The following is a 19,632-nucleotide window of genomic DNA, read 5'->3' as shown; positions in this document are numbered from 1 at the left end:
ATAATGTAAGACTTTGATATGAATTTTAATCTGAATGAAGAAAAAATTGGTAAATTATCAGGATCAAAATCTGTCAAGAATAAAATCTGTCAGCACCTGGAAAGGCTGGAAACTAAATGTTATATTTTATTTCTTTCTGTTTGGTCTAAACTAGAAAGAATAATATGATGGGTTCCATAGGATATTCAATACAGAAACAGGTCATTTGATCTAATTAATGCTAATGTTTATGTTCCATTGGAGCCTCATGCATTTTTTCTCTACTAAACCTACCAACCTAGCAATCAGTAGCATTTTTATGCAAAAGTTAGTCTAACTTTCCTTTAAACACATCTACACAGTTGACTTCAGGCATCCCCTGTGGTACCATGTTCAAGATTCTTACCACTCTTTGGGTAAGGAAATTTATTCTGAGTTCTCTATTATATTTCTTGGTGACAATCCAATATTTATACTCTTTTCTACAAATTCTCTCTATATTGTATCCCTGCTCTAAACACTATTGGGAACTTTGGGCCTGTCTTTGATTCATCACTATCCTAATCAGGATTTCCATTCCAGTGGTGTAGCTAATTGCTGGAGGTCAATCCTATGGGTCATAGAAGAGGCACTTGCCAGCCAAGCAGTGATTCCTGATATGATTGGGTGTGCAATCCTGTATTTGGAAATGATACTTGGAAAATTGATACTTTGCCTGGTAAGCTTATCTCTGTGCTCATCTCTTGAATGTTCTGATCCCAAGCTGAGTTAAAATCAAAGCTTAGTTGCTTAACTAGTCATTCTTTAAATATATAACTAAACAATGTGTCTTCATTAACCCAGGGACATCACAGCTAAGCCCACTATTGCCCTTGTTTTGCTTTTCTTGTTGTATGATTCAGGAGAGTTCATCATCAGCATTGCCCCATAAAGTTGATCCTGGACATTTTGCTAGAAACTCTTGAGATTCAGAGGACTGATTGAACATAGAAACTAGGTAAAGGGAATGACTAAAGTAAAACTGATTGATCTGAACAGGTTCTTTAATATTTGCAGTACCACAACAGCAGAGACAATCCTGAAGCCAGTATATTGTCTGTCAGACCAAATGCTGTTACCGAGATTCCAAACCCACAATGCAGCCATGAGGGAGTTAAGAGACCTCAGCAACCAGATCAAGCCATTGAAACTCAAATAGGGGACATACTAGTTTGGATGTACAGAGCACACACTAAAATGTAAGTTGCCTGAGGCAAGGGTTGTGGGTTGAATATTGCATGTCAAACTACTCTGTTACTGAGTAATATAAAAGCAATTCAGATATTGCATCAACAATTCCATCCTCTTAATAGCGAATAATTGTTCTTTCTACCTTTGCATTCCAAACATAGGAAATGGAAATGCTACAGAATGTGACAATGCATAGATATGAAAAGTACATACAACAAAACCTACTCACAAAATAAACTTTCCTTCTTTTTCAATTGCAATATTTAACCCACCCACAAATCCTCTCTTGATTAAAGGGAATTTGGCTTTTATCTCACTTTCCAGAAAAGAGAGACTAAAATTTTCTTTATCAATTCAGTTGACAAATGAGATTTGTTGAACTGGGAGGATCTGCTATTCACATACACACATTTTTAATTAACTACCAAGTGACATTACAATGCAGCTATAATTATTCACAAGCACACAGATGCAAGGAAGGTTGTGACAGACCTGCCTTTAAGGGAGCTATCTTTGGTCCACTGGACCAACTGCTGGCAATATAGACTTGAATAATTGCAGACTCACTGGGGCTGACACATAAGTTTTATGACTGCAAGGTTCTGTGGAAGCTAGGCAGGTTTTACATTTTACTGTCAGACCAAGTTCATCGTTTTATGAGACAGTACATTTATTGACATGATTTCTAACATTACTTTGGAAATTTTAAATGTCAGCTCTTCGCATCCATACCTTTAACATTCTATAGCGTTGCCACATATTTTTTGAAAAATTCATTTTTCTCATTCCAAAGTATCGTTAATCAACTAGTCATTCCCTGTGCAGAACCTGTTTTGCTGCTCATTAAAAGTGAAGGATGACACTATTGAAAAGTAGTGTGATCCAGCAACGCTGCCAAACAATTCTAGGTCAGACATACTTTGGAGTAGATATTATGTTCAAGTCTCATGGCAATAGTGCAGTAGGTGATATTTCTACTTGCCACTATTTCAGAACTGAATCAAACTTCTAGTGAGCGTAATTTTTGCAGAAAGGATATCTGTATTTGACTATGTTTTGAGAGAAGCCAACGTTAAGGCATTTGGGATCATGAACTCCTCTTTAATTCGATGCCAAGCTCTCAAATAGAACTGTCATAAAGTTTAGGTAAGCATCTCATAAATTCACATTCTTTTGTATATATTTATATATTGTGGTACTCATGCTTTACTTAATGGTCAGATTTGCAACATTCAGCAATTACTTCAAAAATCTGAAACCAATGTTGGAAATAAAACCAAACCTAACTATACTATAATCTTTGCTTGCTCAAAATGCTATGAAATGAGTTATTGAAAAAGACTGAAAGAAGAGCACATGTTAACTGGTATGTGGAAAGCTTCTGTAGACTTTCACTGGACCTTCAGTATGTATTGTTTTGAGTTTTAGTGGGCAAAGTTGGTAAACTCCAGACTTGCATAGAGTCATAGAGTCATAGAGATGTACAGCACGGAAACAGACCCTTCGGTCCAACTCGTCCATGCTGACCAGATATCCCAACCCAATCTAATCCCACCTGCCAGCACCCGGCCCATATCCCTCTAAACCCTTCCTATTCACAAACCCATCCAGATGCCTTTTAAATGTTGCAATTGTACTAGCCTCCAGCCTCCACCACTTCCTCTGGCAGCTCATTCCATACATGTGCCACCCTCTGCATGAAAAAATTGCCCCTTACATCTCTTTTATATCATTCCCCTCTCACCCTAAACCTATGCCCTCTAATTGATGACTACTCCACCCAACAGAAGAGACTTTGTCTATTTATCCTATCCATGCCCCTCATGATTTTATAAACCTCCACAAGGTCACCCCTCAGTCTCAGACGCTCCAGGGAAAAATGCCCCAGCCTGTTCAGCCTCTCCCTATTGCTCAAATCCTTCAAGCTGGAAAAATTCTTGTAAATCTTTTCTGAAAACTTTCAGGTTTCACAACATCCTTCTGATAGGAATGAGACCAGAATTGCACACAAGATTTCAAAAGTGGCCTAACCAATGTCCTGTACAGCCTCAACATGACTCCCAACTCCTGTACTCAATACTCTGACCAATAAAGGAAAGCATACCAAACGCCTTCTTCACTATCCTATCTACCTGTGACTCTACTTCCAAGGAACTATCAACCTGCACTCCAAGGTCTCTTTGTTCAGCAGCACTCCCTAGAACCTTACCATTAAGTGTGTAAATCCTGCTAAGATTTGCTCTCCCAAAATCCAGCACCTCGCATTAATCTAAATTAAACTCCATCTGTCACTTCTCAGCCTATTGGTCCATCTGATCAAGATCCTGTTGTAATCTGAGGTAACCCTCTTCGCTGTCCACTACACCTCCAATTTTGGTGTCATCTGCAAACTTACTAATTATATCTCTTATGCTCACATCCAAATAATTTATATAAATGATGAAAAGTAGTGGACCCAGCATCGATCCTTGTGGCACTCCACTGGTTACAGGCCTCCAGTCTGAAACACAACCCTCCATCACCACTCTCTATCTTCTACCTTCGAGCTAGTTCTGTATCCAAATGGCTAGTTCTCCCTGTATTCCATGAGATCTAACCTTGTTCATCAGACTCCCATGGGGAACCTTGTCGAACGCCTTACCAAAGTCCATAGAGATCAGGTCCACTGCTCTACCCTCATCAATCCTCTTTATTACTTCTTCAAAATACTTAATCAAGCTTGTGAGACATGATTTCCCATGCACAAAGCCATGTTGACTACCCCTAATCAGTCCTTGCTTTTCCAAATACCTGTACATCCTGACCCTCAGGATTTCCTCCAACAACTTGCCCACCACCGACGTCAGGCTCCCTGGTCTATAGTTCCCTTGTTTGTCCTTACCACCCTTCTTAAACAGTGGCACCACATTATCCAACCCCCAGTCTTCCAGCACCTAACCTGTGACTATCGATAATACAAATATCTCGGCATGGGGCACAACAATCATTTCCCTGGCTTCCCACAGAGTTCTGGGGTACACCTGATCAGGTCCTGGGGATTTATCCACTTTTATGTGTTTCAAGATGTCCAGCACTTCCTCCTCTATAGTATGGACATTTTTCAAGATTTCACCATCTATTTCCCTACATTCTATATGTTCCATGTTCTTTTCCACAGGAAACACAGAAGTAAATACTTATTTAGTATCTCCCCCATCTCCTGCAGTTGCACACAAAGGCCGCCTAGCTGATCTTTGAAAGGCCCTATTCTCTTCCTAGTTACCCTTTTGTCCTTACCGTATTTGTAAAGACTCTTTGGATTCTCCTTAACTCTATTTGCCAAAGCTATTTCATGTCCCCTTTTTGTCCTCCTGATTTCCCTCTTAAGTATACTCCTATTGCCTTTATACTCTTCTAAGGATTCATTTGATCTATTTTGTCTATACCTGACATATGCTTCCTTTTTCTTCACCAAACCCTATTTTTTTTTTAATTATACAGCATTTCGTACACCTACCAGCCTTCCTTTTCACTTTAACAGGAATATACTGGCTCTGGACTCGCATTATCTCATTTCTGAAGGCTTCCCATTTTCCTGCCATCCCTTTATCTGTGACAATCTGTCCCCAACCAGCCTTTCAAAGTTCTTGCCTTATACTGTCAAAATTGGCCTTCCTCCAATTTAGAACTTCAACTTTTAGATCTGGTCTATCCTTTTCCCTCACTATTGTAAAACTGATAAAATTATGGTCGCTGGTCACAAAGTGCTCCCCAACTGACACCTCAGTCATCTGCCCCGCATTATTTTCCAAGGGTATGACAATTTTTGCACTTTCTCTCATAGGCACATCCCCATATTGAATCAGAAAATTTTCTTGTACACACTTAACAAATTCCTCTCCATCTAACCCCTTAATACCACAGCAGTCCCAGTCTATGTTAGGAAAATTAAGATCCCTACTATAACCACCCTATTATTCTCAAAAATAACTGAGATTTCCTGACAAATTTGTTTCTCAATTTCTCTCTGACTTTTAGGGGGTCTATAATACAATCCCAATAAGGTGATCACCCCTTTCTTATTTCTCAGTTCACCCAAATAATTTCCCTGGATGTATTTCCGGGAATATCCTCCCTCAGTATAGCTGTAATGCTATCCCATTTGTAGCAAGTCAACTCAAGTTCAAAAAATCAGTTGTGATAGAAATGATTTATAGGTTTCCTGTGAATCTGACTGATATTTGCACATGTATAAACCACTCGAATTTAAAAAAAAAGTTATGATAGATGAAGTGAATCCAATTTATATGATCAATTAATGAGCTGTTACTAATAATTACACTACTCAAAGTTTATGAAATTTACATTTGTTTTCTGCATAGTAGGCCGAGTTGATTGTATCAGTATTGCAATTGAGGAACAAACAACATAATTCCTTAATAAAAGCCGAAAGAAATGCCGATACTGTAAATCAGAAACAAAAACATAAGTTGCTGGAAAAGCTCAGCAGGTCTTGCAGCATCAGCGAAGAGAAATCTGAGGAAGGGTCACCAGACTCAAAATGTTAACATTGATTTCTCTTCACAGATGCTGCCAGACCTGCTGAGCTTTTCCAGCAATTTCTGTTTCTGCTTCTAAAATGATTTCTTAATAGGTTGTCAGATCATTTATAATTAGTTTAACAATTATACGCTCCACATTTCACTGAGATTGAACTTGCATGCTCTGGAAAAGTTATAGCCTGACTAACATACCTTGCATGTTAAATTCACAATAGTTTATAGTTTTAGTTCATTTGAACAGTGTCCTCTAGGTTCTTGCAGGTATCCCTTTTTGTTCAATGATTAATATGAATGTAAAATAATTCTAAGTTGAAATGAAGATTTTGTTTCTGTTACTGTAGTGATAATTATGAGAACTCAATTTGATTATTCTTAAACAGCTGATAGTGTCACAACCTCTATTGCTTTGATGCAAGCAACGTGCCAATTTTGTATGACCTATAAATTAACATGATTGCAGAGTACAGCAAGAGCTAACCAGATTATTGAATGGCTGCATGTCTCAGTGACAGGGAAGCACCAATAAAAGCTAGGCTGCATTACTTAAAACCAGTCTTTGTCATTTAAAGGGGAAGTGCAATCTTGCTAGAATATGCTTTGGAACTAAACTTACAACGAATTCTCAGGAAATGATAGGCTAGTGATATTACTGCTGGACTGTAATTCAGAGGCTCCAGTTATAGTTCTGAGAACTGGGTTCAAAACTCGCCATAATAGATGATGAAATTTGAATTCAATAAAAATCTGGAACTAAAAGTCTAATGATGATCATGAAACCATGGTCAATTCTTGAAAGAGCCCATCTAGCCTACAAATGTGCTTTAGGGAAAGAAACTGCCATCCTTATCTGGTCTGGCCTACATGTGACTCCAGACCCACAGCAATGTGTTTGACCTAAACTGCCCTCTAGGCAATTAGGGATGGGCAATAAATGCTAGTCCAGCCAGTGACACCTTCACCCATGAACGAATATTTTAAAAATTATGAACATGGAACGTGTGATGCAGCATGGGACAGTATGCTGCAGAAAATTGTTTTTCTGGACAGGTGGCTTTTGTACAGAAGGTAGAAATGAATCAGGATGTTGTGTATCTCCAGGTGACCAGCAGAACTAGAGTGCATAGGTTTAGTGTGAGAGGGGAAAGATATAAAAAGGACATAAGGGGCAACTTTTTCACGCAGAGGATTGTGCGTGTATGGAATGAGCTGCCAGAGGTACTGGTGGAGGCTGGTACAATTGCAGCATTTAAAATGCATCTGGGTGGGTATATGAATAGGAAGGGTTTAGAAGGATATAGACTATGTGCTGACAAATGGAACTAGATTTGATTCGGATATCTGGTCAGCATGGACAAATTGGACCAAAGGGTCTGTTTCTGTGCTGTACATCTCTATGGCTCTATTAACAGATGGTTTCTACTTACATGCTCAAAAGGTAGTGGAAGTAGACATCAATGAAGTTCAAGGGTAAGAATCCTATATTTTCTCTTGACATTCAATTACCAAATATGCATTGTCATGCAATTGTGCACCATCTGTAACACTAGCACCAGACATTCCTCAATTCACCACATACATCCCAATACTCACTTAACAAAATCTCAATCAATAAGGATTCATGCCTCACATTCATTACCACACCTTTTACTTGCAGACTTAACACTGAGGCAAGCCTCGCAACTACATTTCACAGCATGCAGACATGCCAGCCATTCAAACATAATTGGCCTACTGTCCTAAGATACTACATCACATGCATTGGCACACTTCTTTCCCTTTTGCAGGTGCATACAATGAAGCCAGCAGGAACTAACCATTGTGGATAAGCATGGCTATATATTCCTAAGCACATGAAGTGGAAGATGCTCACCATCAAAACAAGGAGTAACTGATAAGGCAGTAGTAGAACTGAAACAATAGAAGATGATGTCACCTCCATTGCTAAAGCTGCTTTTCATATTCAATTTCCAATACGTTGTACAGTTTTTTCTCCAGATGCTGCAGTTGGTGAATAGATGTATCTCTTACTTCAACTTGTCACCCTCCACTCCGGGCACCCCATCTTGCCTCACCAGAATGTTACAATTGTGGCTTTTCTCCTTTGAGACGGCTAAGAAGTGCAATATGATGAGGCAATAGCAAAAAAAGAAGTGGATTGAAGACTGTAAATGCAATTATAAAAGAAACACCTTCACTTGATTTCACACTCATAGCCATCAGATCAGACGCTAACAATATGTTCAATTTAGAAGATAGTTAGAGGTATGATGGGTATATGTTGAACATACAATTTCAGAGCAAAATTAAACTATTCAGTCTGTCAAGTCTGCTTTGCTATTCAATAAAGTCATAGTTGATTTATAGAGTCATAAAGCCACATAGTGCAGAAACAAACCCTTCCGTCCAACATGTCTATGCTGACCAAGTTTTGCACGTGTTTTGAAGTTCACATTTCCGTTTAAACCTGATTAGTTTTGATTTACTGGCTAAAGCTAAAGCATCTCTGTATGAAACATTTTCAATGACACAAAAATCCATCACTTTCTGAGGCAGAGAGTTCAAAGTCACAGTCTTTTAAGAGAGAACAAAATCCTCATCTCTGTCCTAAAAGGGTGACCACTATATTTCAAATAATTCCCTGAAATTCTAAAACAAAAGCAGAAGTTGCTGGGAAAACTCAGCATGTCTATCTCGACAGATCTGTAGAGGGAAAGCAGAGTTAATGTTTTGGGTCCAGTGACCCTTCATCAGGACTAATTGTAGCAAGGAAATGATTGGTATGTATGCTGACGATGGGATTGGGAAGGGGGAGAAATGTGTTCAATAAGTGGAGATAGGGTCCAGGATGGAGCAGTTGGGCAGACAAAGAAATGGGTAAAGGCTCACTACTGAGACCCCTCTCTGTCTATCTCTTCCCCCACATAATCTAGGGTATTGGTTCATCCTGCTATTTATTGCTTTTAATGCTACAAGCAATAGTGCAGAGAGAAATTGCCCTAGATTGGACATTTATATTTTTAGTCCTTTGACATAAATGTAACACACTTAGTGTATTCCCCCACACAAACACATTCAAAGATAGCAGCAGTACGTCAGTCACAAGTAGCTCAGGTTAGAAGCTGGAACAAGTCCCGGCCTTGAACATTCTCATTAGGATATTTGAACGTTTATTGTCAATTCAGAAATTTTATGTTAATTTTGTGTTAACCTATAATTTACATTTTTCATTTTGACATAGAAGCTGTTTCATCAATGGTTTTCACTGTATCTTAAGGTTAGAAGAGGGGATGTACACCAATGAATGTGCAATGTTCAGCATCATTCATGACTCGTCAGATCCTGAAGCAATCCATGTTCAAATGCAACAAGGTCTGGACAATATTCAAACTTGGGCTGAAAAGTGGCAAGTAGCATTCACTCCACACAATTCTGGATCAGTGGTGCTGGAAGAGCACAGCAATTCAGGCAGCATCCGAGGACAGGCAAAATCGACGTTTCGGGCAAAAGCCCTTTTCACTCCACACAATGCCAGGCAATGACTGACTCCAAGAAGAGACAATCTAACCACAGCCCCTTGACATTCAATGGCATTACCTTCACTGAATCTCTCACTATCAACATTCTGGGTGTTACCATTAGCTAGAAAATTAATTAGACTCACAATAGAAATATATTGGCTACAACAGCAGGTCAGAGGCAACTCATCTCCTGAATGCAGCTCCAACACTGGAGAAGCTTGACACCATTCTAAGACAAAGCAGTCTGCTTCATTGGCACCACATCCACAAATATTTCATTATTTCACCACTGACATTCAATAGCAACATTGTATGCTATCTACGAGATGAACTGCAGAAATTCACCAAAGATCCTTAGACATCATCTTGCAAACCTAAAACCACATCCATCTAGACGGACAAGAGCAACTGCAAGTCCCCCTCCAAGTCACTCACTATGCTACTATGGAAATATGTCACAGCTTCTTCACTGATATCTAGTCAAAATCCTGGAATTCCCTCCTTATTAGCATTGTTGGTTTACATGAATTGCAATAGTTCAAGAAGGCAGCTCACTACTACCTCCTCAAAGGCAACTGGGGATGAACAATAAATGCTGGCTAGAGAGTGAAGCCCACATCCCATAAGTAAATAGAATTTTTAAAAAAAACTACAGGTACTGGAAATCTGAAATATAATTGCAAATGCTAGAAATACTGAGCAAGCCATTTTCTTTTCCTGCCTCTGGATCGACAAATAAAAGTAGAATTTTGGTTCGGAACCTTTGGATGGAAAAGTCAGAGGTCTGAAATGTTAACTTATTTTTAGTTCTGTTTCACAGCTTTCTATGTATTTGAAGTTTTGGTCATGAGGGTATTCATCAAGACTCATGATCATTAGGTCAGTCTGTCCAATTTCTGTGATCCTTTTTTGGTAATGGATCCAAGTTCTTCCTTCTAACATATTCTTAGAAAGTCTGTGTGTATACATTCATAATTTAAATACCTTTCTATTCAGCATATAAAATTCTGATATGCTAAGTGTCAGTTATGTTATCTCTTAAAGGTGTACAAGAAAGATCATTTTAATTGGCCTCGTTTAAAATTCAGTTTGAGAGTGGGCGTTGCAGGCTGGCCGGTATTTATTGTTCATTACAAAGGTGGTGGTGAGCTTCCTTCTTGAACCTTTGCAATCCACATGTTGTAGGTTGATCCACAATGCCCTCAGGGAGGGAATTGCAAGATATTGACCTAGCGATAGTGAAGGAACAACAATATATTTTCAAGTCAGGATGGTGAGTTGCTTGGAGGACAACTTGCAACTGGAGTTGTTCCCATGTATCTGCTGCCCTTGTCCTTCTAGATGGAAGTGGTCATGAGTTTGGAAAGTGCTTTCTAAGGACCGCTGGTGAATTTCTGCAGTGGATCTTGTAGATAATACACATTCTGCAACTGAGAACCAATGGTGGAGAGAGTGCGTGTAGTGTTAATTTAGTGGGCTGCTTTATCCTGGCTAGTATGAAGCTCCTTGAGTGTTGTTGGAGCTGCACTCATCCAAACAAGTGGGGAATATTCCATAATTCTCCTGACTTGTGCTATGCAGATGGTGGACGGGGAATTAGGAGGTGATTTACTTGCTGCAGTTATCCTAGCCTCTGACCTACTCTTGTAACCACTATGTTTAAATGGTGAGTCCAGCTGATTATCTGTTCAACAGTAACGACAAGGATGTTGATAGTATGCTCCTTTTCATTAAGCTCAGGTACTATTTCTATTCAGTAACTTTTCTTCAATGTCATCCAATTTGCTTTCTCCTTCATCTTCACAATACTTTTTGACAAGACCATTCTGTTAATTTGCTGTGTGACCCCTTCATAATGAGTATGCCTTGGTTTCTGAGCTTCTAAAGGTCTTGAAAATTGTTTATTTCTGCTATGGCAGTGTTTGTGAACTGACACATAAGTCTCTCTGAATATTGCACTCTCCAAGTATATTTGCCTTTCCTTCCTTTGATAAAACATCTGAGGGCTGATTTTCCAAGTTCAGGCTGCTGGCTGGAAGCTGACTTTAGCTCATAAGTTGCCGTTAAGCCACTTAAGACGTTCCAAACAGCTAACCTTCTCAGTGAGTGCACCTTGCCAAAAGCTATGCCAGCATTGGTGAGGTAGTAATAAGGATTTGATTTTCAAAATTCAGCTGTAAATAAACAAAAAAAGCTAAATGAATGAACAGTTGAAAAATAAATGACATAGTTAATTCAACGGTCAGATTTCCTCATACTAATATATTTAAAGTGATCTTCCAACAAAAAATAGGTGTATTTACATATTTTTTAGAACTGTCTGAGGTATGTTAATTGAAAACAAACATGCTACAAATTAAAATAAAAGATAATCCTTCACACAACTGGCAGAATATGGTTTGGTATTTTGAAATTCTGAGTTGCAGCTGCATAAATTTAACATTGATATGTTATGTAATATAATTAAGCATTATTTATAACATCAATGCATCTTCCAAAGGTTGTAATTTTTTTATTATCTAGGTTCACTATATTTTAGTTGGACAAAGTTCATCAATCAGAAACCAGCAAGAGATTCTTATAAATGTTTTGTGATAGAACATCCTTCTGCATCCCCTGCACATTGGTTTCTCTTATATCTGTGGCAAGTCAAGATGTTTCCTCAGAAATAGTTAAAAATCTAACTTCTTATTATTTCTATTTCCAAGGCTTGTAAGACTTCCCCAGAGTATATTGAGTGGATTTTCCATATAGCCGCAAATATTTCACAGTAGACTTTTTGAGTGATACTTTTCTAGCTTAAATCCATTCTACATAGCTAAAAAACTAGTTATTAATAAGATAGTGCAGTGCACACTAAGAGATCCCCTACCATGAAATAATCAATCTCAATAGTTAAATGTTTGATATACCCATTTTCTTTTTATTCTTTCATCAGATGTGGGTGTTGCTGGCAAGGTCAACATTTGGTGTTCATCCATAATTGGCCTTGGTGCTGGTGGTGAGCTGTCTTCTTGCATTCCATCTGGTGTAAGGAGACATTAGTGCTGTTAGGTAGGGAGTTCCAGAACTGTGGCCCTGTAACAGTGAAAGAAAATGAATATAATTCCAAATTTGGATGGTGTGTGGCTTATAGGAAAACTTGTAGGTGATCGTGTTTCTATGCAGTTGCTGCCCTTGTGCTTCTAGGTGGTGGAGGTTGTGGGTTTGGAAAATACTATCAAATGCAGATTGAAGATTGCTGTATTGTATCTGGTATACAACACACATTTTTGCTGCAGTTCAGTAGTGATGAAGGGACAGAATACTTAATTTGGTGTGTAATGTGTAATCAAATAGATTGCTTTGACATGAAAGACGTCAATGTGCTTTGGTCTTAGTGGAGCTGAATTCATCTAGGCAAATGGAGAATATTTTATCACACATTTGACTTGTGCCTTGTAGGTGGTGGACTGGTTTGAAGGAGGTGAATTGAGAGTCTCTGATTGGCTCTTGGAGCCACACTATTTATATGTCTGGTTTAGTTCAGTTTCTGCTTAATGGCAACCCTTGAGATGTTGATAGTGGGGAGAGTCAGCAATACTAATGGCCATTAAATGATGAGGAATATTGTTAGAATTTCTCTTGCTGAAGGTGGCTGTTATCTGACATGTATGTGTCATAAAGGAGACTTGCCACTTATCAGCCGTAGCCAGATAATTGCCCAAGTCTTGCTGTATATAGGTAAATTGCTTCAGTATCTGATGTGTTGTAAACTGTATGAACATTATGGAGTCATAAAAATAAACAACAGATTTTATGATGGAGCAAAGTCATTGATGAAGCAGCTGAAGACATTCAAGCCTAGGCTGCATTCCTGAGGAACATCTGCAACAATCTCCTGGCACGGAGATGATTGGCCTCCAGAAAACATAAGCATATTCCTTTGTGCTAGATAAGAAGCAAATCAATTATTTAAAAGTAATCTCAGTTTTGTCAGGTATTTTGATGATAGACTCGATCATATGTTAGTTGATGTCATGGGCTATCACCCTTACTTCCCCTCTTGAGTGCAATCTTTTCATCTGTGTTTGCATCAAGGCCATAATGAGGTCTGAAATCAAATTCACTGACACAACCCAAGCTGAGTATCAGTGAGCAGATTATTGCAGTGTCAGTTCTGCTGAGTAGAATTGTCAATAGTACCTTCCATCACTCTGCTGATGATCAAGAAGAAGCTGCTACGATAGCAATTGGCCAGATTGGATCTGTCCTGCTTTTTGTGGACAACACACAGCTGGATGATTTTCTTTCCTATTGGACAGATGCTTGGACAGGTGCAGCTAGTTCTAGAGGAGAAGTCTTCAATACTAGTGCTGGGGTATTGTCAGGAACCATTGTCTTTGCAATGTACAGAACATTCAGCGAGATAAAAAAGATTGGTTGAATGTTGGATCATCAGAAGGAAGCAGATAGATCACACTCTCAACACCTCTAGCTGAACATGATTGTAAATATTTCAGTAAATATTTCTTTTACATTGGCATGTTAGATTTTCTCATCAAGGAAGATGAAAGTATTTGTGGAATCTTCTGCTTTTATTAATTCTTTAATCATCCACATTAACCAAAATGTAGGACAAAATATATAAGAAAATATATTAGATGTTTGTGATAAAGAAATGGCAATAATTATGGGTAACCTGAATCTTCATATAATTTGGAATAGTCAGATAGCTCCCTGGAGAAGATTTCAGAGAATGTTTTTGATATATTTTTTCTTAGACTTGTGGAATTATACATTAGTGATCTGGATGAAGAAACTGAGGACATTCTGGCTAGGTTTGCAGATGATACAAAGATAGGTGGATAGGCAGGTAGCATGGAGGAGGCAGGGAGGCTGCAGAAAGATCTAGACAGGTTCGGAGAGTGGACAAAGAAGTGACAGATCAAATACAATGTGAGAAAGTGTGAGGTCACGCACTTTGGTCGGAAGAACAGAGACATGGACTATTTTATAAATGCGGAGAAAATTCAGAAATCTGAAGTGCATAGGGACTTGGGAGTCTTAATCCAGGTTTCTCTTTAGGTAAACTTGCAGGATGAGTTGGTAGTAAGGAAGACAAATACAATGTTGTCATTCATCTCAAGAGGGCGAGAACATAAAAGCAGGGAAGTACTTCTGAGGCGTTGTAAGGCTCTGGTCAGACCACCTTTAGCGTATTGTGAGCAATTTTGGGCCCCATTCGTCAGGCAAGATGTATTGGCCCTGGAGCGGGTCAGAGTAGCGGGTCATGAGAATGATCCCAGGATTAAAAGGTTTAACATACGAGGAATGTTTGAGGACTCTGGGATATACTCAATGGAGTTTAGAAGGATGGAGGGGGATCTGGTTAAAAGTTTTCAGAATATTGAAAAGCTTGGATAGAGTGAACATTGGGAATATGTATCCATTGGCAGGAGAGACAAGGACCCAAGGACATAGCCTTAGTGTAAAGGGAGACCCTTTAGAATGAAGATGAGGAGAATCTTCTTTAGCCAGAGAGTGGTGAATCTATGGAATTCATTGCCACAGAAGGCTGTGGAGGCCAGGTCATTGAGTATGTTTAAAGCAGAGATGGGTAAGTTCTTGATTGCCAAGGGGATCAAATGTTACGGGGAAAAAGCAGGAAAATGGGGTTGAAAAACCTATCAGCCATGATTTAATAACGGAGCAGACTCGATGAGCTGAATGGCCTAATATTTGCTCCGATGTCTTATAGTCTTATGGAATCAACCAAATTAGTATTTTTAGACTTTGTATTGTGTAATGTGGTAGAATTGATTAATAATATCAGATTCTTCGCATTTCTGCATAATAGCAACAACAATATGATTGAATTTCACATTCAGCTTGAAAGGGAGAAGAGTGTGTCTAAGAATAATAATTTAAACTTAAATAAGGGCAGCTCTGTGGGCATGACAGCTGAGTTAGGTGAAGTGAACTGATAGACTAGTATAAGAGATTGATCAATAGACAGGCAGTGACAGGCTTTTAAGGATCGATTTTAGAAAACTCAGAATAGGTCTATTCCTATGATAAAGAAAATTTATAAGGAGAGGACATGATGTTCGTGTTTTTTAAAGAAGGTAGGAAAAGTAATAAAGTTAATGAAATGGCACATAACTGTACAATCGTGAGGTGATACAGTAACATATAACAGATGTCAAGAGTTCTAGTGGTGCAGTGGTAATGTCCCTACTTCTGAGTCAGAAGTTCCACGTTCAGAAGTATGTTACAGCATGTCTATTATAAATAGCAGAAATTGATTAAAAGATTACTTAGGAGAAAGAAATTAGAGTAAGAAAGGAAGTATAAATATAAAAATAGATAGCAAGAGTTTCAATACTTTCCTTTAAAAAAAGGAAAAGGGTAAGGAACGTGAGGTTTCATCCTTTTCAGAGTAAGAATGGGAAGTCAATCGTAAATGCTTTGGAAATTGTCGATGAAACAAACAAACAATTTGCTTCTGCCTTCATTATAGAGGATCTAAAAAGCATTTCCATAATAGCCATAAATTAAGAAGTGGAAAGGAGAGATGAACTTGATTAAATGACATTTATGAGGGAAGCAATACTAAACAAAATGATGGAACTGTGGTCCGACAAGTGTTCAGGTCCAAAATAGCCTTTCAAAAGTTGAGTAATGCTTTGTTGTTAATTTTCCAAAATTCCCCTGGTTTCAGGAAAGAGATTACACATTGCTGTTGAATACAGTTCTGCTGTTATCGATGGCCCAAAATGGCTCTGGTCTGAAACTATTCCATTCAGCATTGTGTTAGTACCACACAACAATATGAAGCGTATGTTCAGTGTGAAGATGGACTCTGTCTTCACAAAAACTATGCAGCGGTTATTCTACCCTATACTGCCATGCATAGATGTGTCTTTCAGAGTTAGATTGGTGAAGGAAATAGGAACTGCAGCAGGCCATTCAGCCTGCTGACTCTGCTGTGTCATTTAATTATTTCTGGCCAATTATCTATCTAAATCTCACTTTTCCACACGACTTTCATGTCTCTTGATATATTTAGCTTCCAGACATCTATCAATTTCTGCCTTGAACGGACTCAATGATTGAACTAAAGCCTTCTATAGTATATAATTCGAAGATTCACTACCGCCTCAGTGAACAGATTGTTCCTCATCTCAGTCTTGCATAGCCAACACTGTATCCGAAGAATATATCTGCTGTCTGTAAGACTGTCCGGCCAGGGGAAACATTTTATCCAAATCTGCTCTGCCACACCCTGTAAGAAGATTGTAAGTTCCAATGAGATCAGTTTTCATTCTTTGAAAATCTAGACATTACAGACCCAGATCTATCATGCTCTCATCATAAGACAATTCTGCCCTCTCAGGGAATAGTCTGATAAGCCTCCAGTGCACTCCATGACACATTTATCCTTCCATATATAAGGAGTTCAAAACTGTCCACAATAGGCAACAAGGGCAAAACAAGTCCACAAGGGCAAATAGGGATGGGTTACAAATGCTGGCAAGTCAATGACACCCAAGTCCAACAAATGAATTTAAAAAATACTCCAGGTTCATCCCCAATAACCTGTGTACATTTACAATAAGGCATATTTACTTATGTACTTAAATCCCCTTGCAACAAATACCATTTGTCTTCCTTGTTAATTGTTGCATCTGTACATTAGCATGTAGTGACAAATAGACAAGGACACATTCTTTGACATCAAAGCTTCCAAACCTCTCACTATTTATGAAATATTCTGCCTTTTTGTGTTCATACCAAAGTTCATACTTATTCAGGTAGTGAACAAAGCATTTGACATAGAGTCAGAGAGATGTACAGCATGGAAACAGACCCTTCAGTCCAACCCGTCCATGCCGACCAGATATCCCAACCCAATCTAGTCCCACCTGCCAGCACCTGGCCCATATCCCTCCAAACCTTTCTTATTCATATACCCATCCAAATGCCTCTTAAATGTTGCAATTGTACCAGCCTCCATCACATCTTCTGGCAGCTCATTCCATACAAGTATCTCTGCGTGAAAAAGTTGTCCCTTAGGTCTCTTTTATATCTTTCCCCTCTCACCCTAAAATGATGCCCTCTAGTTCTGGACTCCCCGACCCCAGGGAAAAGACTTTGTCTATTTATCCTATCCATGTCCCTCATAATTTTGTAAACCTCTATAAGGTCACCCCTCAGCCTCCAACGCTCCAAGGAAAACAGTCACAGCCTGTTCAGCCTCTCCCTGTAGCTCATATCCTCCAACCCTGGCAACATCCTTGTAAATCTTTTCTGAACCCTTTCATGTTTGAAAAACAACCCTCCAACACCACCCTCTGTCTTCTACCATTGAGCCAGTTCTATATCCAAATGGCTAGTTCTCCCTGTATTCCATGAGATCTAACCTTGCTAATCAATGTCCCATGGGGAACCTTGTCAAACGCCTTACTGAAGCCCATATAGATCACATCTACTGCTCTGCCCTTATCAATCTTCTTTGTTACTTCTTTCCTTTATTGATCAGAGCATTGAGTATAGGAGTTGGGAGGTCAAATTGTGGCTGTACAGGACATTGGTTAGGCAACCTTTGGAATATTACTTGCAATTCTGGTCTCCCTCCTATTGGAAGAATATTGTGGAACTTGAAAGGGTTCAGAAAAGATTTACAAGGATGTTGCCAGGGCTGGAGAGGGGCTGGGGCTGGTTTCCCGGAGTCTCAAAGGCTGAGGGTTGATTTTATAGAGGTTAATAAAATCATGAGGGGCATGGATTGGGTAAATAGACAAGGTGCTTTTCCTTAGAGGGAGTGAGTCCAGAACTAGAGGGCATAGGTTTAATGTGAGAAGGGAAAGATTTAAAAATGGACTGAACGGGTGACATTTTCATGCAGAGACTGGTGCATGTACAGAATGGTCTGCCAGAGGAAGTGGTGGAGGCTGGTACAATTACAACATTTGAAAAGGTATCTGGATGGGTTTATGAAGAGGAAGGGTTTAGAGGGATATGAGCCAAATGCTGGCAAATGGGACTCGATTAGATTAGAATATCTGGTCGGCATGGATGAGTTGAACTAAAGGGTCTATTTTTGTGCTGTACATCTCTATGACTCTATGATTCTGTATTATATTCCACCTATCCATGTCTGTTTGAAACCCCCTTTTATTCGCCTCACAACTTACATTCCCACCTAGTTTTGCATCATCAGCAAATTTAGACAAAGTCTGGTATTCCAACCCTCTTGAGATAAATGACAACATTAAATTCACTTTCTTAATCATGGACTCAATCTGCAAGTTAACCTTTAGAGAATCTGGACTAGCACTCCCAGATCCCTTTGTATTTTGACTTTATGAATTTTCTCATTGTTTAGAAAATAGTCCATGCCTGTATTCTTTTTCCCAAAGTGCAAGTCCTCGCATTTGCTCCCATTGAATTTCGTCAGCCATTTCCTGGACCACTCTCCTAAAATGTCTAAATCTTTCTGATGAAGGGCTTTTGCCCAAAACGTCGATTTTCCTGCTCCATGGATACTGCCAGATCTTCTGTGCTTTTCCAGCACCATTCTAATCTAGACTCTGATTTCCAGCATCTGAAGTCCTTACTTTTGCCTAAATCTTTCTGCAGCCTCCCCACCTCCTCAGTACTTCCTGCCTTTCCACCTAACTTTGTATCATCGGCAAACTTCTCCAGAATGCCCACTGTCTATTTGTCTACATCATTAATATATAAAGTGAACAGCTGCGGCCCCAACACTGAACCCTGCGGGACACCACCTGTCACTGAATGCCATTCCAAAACAGAACCTTTTACCCCAACTCTCTGCTTTCTGTCAATCCTCACTCTATGCCAGTAGCTCACCTTGAACACCATGGGCCCTCACTTTACTCAGTAGCCTCCAGTGAGGCACCTTATCAAAGGCCTTTGAGAAGTCCAGATAGATAACATCCACTGGGTTTCCCTGGTCTAACCTACTTATTACCTCTTCAAAGAATTCTAACAGGTTTGTTGGGCATGACCTCCCCTTACTAACTCCATGCTGACTTGTTCTAATCCAACCCTGCACTTTCAAGAAGTTAGAAATCTCATCCTTAATGATGGATTCTAGAATTTTACCAACAACCAAGGTTAGGCTAATTGGCCTATAATTTTCCATCTTTTGTCTTGATCCTATCTTGAACAAGGGGTTATTACAACAACAATTACCCAATCATCTGGGACTTTCCCTGAGTCCAACAGCATTTGAAAAATTACAACCAACACCTCCACTATTTCTTCAGCCACTTCCCTGGGATGTAGCCCATTGGGACCAGGAGATTTATCAATTTTTAGACCATTTAGCTTTTCTAGCTCTTTCTCTTTTGTAA

Source organism: Chiloscyllium plagiosum, unplaced genomic scaffold (genome assembly GCF_037043375.1).
Source record: "Chiloscyllium plagiosum isolate Xiang-an unplaced genomic scaffold, Cpla_swu_hap1 HiC_scaffold_12, whole genome shotgun sequence".
Lineage (NCBI taxonomy): Eukaryota > Metazoa > Chordata > Chondrichthyes > Orectolobiformes > Hemiscylliidae > Chiloscyllium > Chiloscyllium plagiosum.
Note: the sequence above shows the minus strand (reverse complement) of the source record.